The sequence below is a fragment of the Vombatus ursinus genome, unplaced genomic scaffold (assembly GCF_900497805.2).
Source record: "Vombatus ursinus unplaced genomic scaffold, bare-nosed wombat genome assembly UNPS02009835.1, whole genome shotgun sequence".
Lineage (NCBI taxonomy): Eukaryota > Metazoa > Chordata > Mammalia > Diprotodontia > Vombatidae > Vombatus > Vombatus ursinus.
This window is the reverse complement of record NW_020949613.1, coordinates 427370-428871: the sequence shown is the minus strand read 5'-3', so window position 1 is coordinate 428871 and position 1502 is coordinate 427370. Positions and strand designations below refer to the sequence as shown.

Here is a 1502-nt window from a genome sequence, read left to right as displayed (position 1 = left end):
CACAAAAATCTTCCTCCACTCCCTCAGTGAGGTGTGAAGTTGATCTTGGATCCTCCGAGGGAGTGATGGAGGAGGACCCCAAGTTCTGGCAGGTGGGTGATGGCCTGACCCCTGAGCAAGGGAAGTCTAAAGGACCCTCTGCTGTCTCCGGATGCCGGGCCCAGCTGCTGACCAGACATGGTCCTAGGCTGTGGCTATTAGCCAGGAGGGGGGAGGTCATGGCTGAATGATTTTTGGACTGCAAAAAACACGACAAAAAATGGGTCCTTTCCAAGGAGGAAGTTTTAGGATTTGATGTACTTGAGGATGGCAAGCCTGAATGTGCTACTGCTGGGGGATATCAAAGCCGACGACTAAGGTGACGACAGATCCTATGTTAGTCCTCTCAGACCTGCAGATTTCTGATGTCCAGAGTTTATTCTTGGACGTGAATTCGTACACCGACTCCCGAGACCAACAGAAATGAGGACGCAGGTATGGAACTACCCATGAAGGTCTCATGGCCTCCTTCCTTCACTAAAGCCACGAGAGCAGCGGCGCAGAGCATCATGGGACTTGTGGTCACCTCCCTCGGGACTGCTCTTTGCTGGGGCCAGTGCTCCCGCTTCTAGAGGACTACACTTCCCATAAGGCAACGGGCCAAAAAGGTTCCCTTTCAATGAACTTTATTTGTCACACTGCCCTACCGATATCTAGGAAGGGGCGGGGCCCCCGGGGGTGGCGTGCGCCTGTAGGTTTCTGCCACTGCTGCCGGGGCGAGGCCGGCAAGTTGTGAACAGATTTTGCAGCCACTAGAGGCTGGTCTGGCTACCCTTGACTCGCATTCACGTGATCATGAAAGTGATCATCCCCCGAGGTGTCCAGCATTAATCGGGAGGCGCTCGTGCTCAAGGCCGAGGTCACGCAAGGAGGAGCTGAGCCGGGAGCAAGAAGGCGGGGCAGCTTTGCAACGCGCATTTTCTGGCTTGCAGGGGTGTGAATTGCCAGTACTTAAGATATACCCGTATTCATATGGAAGGAACTCTGTTCACTCCCTAGCCACCTATTCCTATAATATTGCAGTGGGAAAGGGAAGAATGCACTTATTTACAATGACTTATCAAATACTGCAGAGGAGGCGAAACTTTTCAGTTTCTTGTAGATACAGTACCCAAGAAGATTTTAGCCAGCAAATACTTGAAAATGCTTGAAGAAGAGAAGGGGGAAGAAGAGGAGGAAGATGAAGATGATGAGAGTGACGATGAAGAAGCTGAATCTTGAAACATAAAATAAAACCCTTTATAATTAACCTAATTTGTGCTACCAACCCTCCTTCTGAACTCAGTCCCCTTTCTCCTAAACTAAATACAGAGGTATTAAATTTTATCCCTATAACTTTTCTATAACTCCCAATAGATCATATTATTTTTAGGATAGAATTTTATATCCAATTCATCTATCCACTTGTGCCTGAGGAGTGAATAAAACAAAAAACTCTAATTTACATTTGAAGGTATCAGCTG

At 48.2% G+C, this 1502-nt stretch overlaps 1 pseudogene; it reads left to right on the top strand.

Moving 5' to 3' along the window:
- Positions 1–658: 658 nt before the first annotated feature.
- Positions 659–1260, top strand: LOC114036388 (annotated as a pseudogene).
- The last annotated feature ends 242 nt before the right edge of the window (positions 1261–1502 follow it).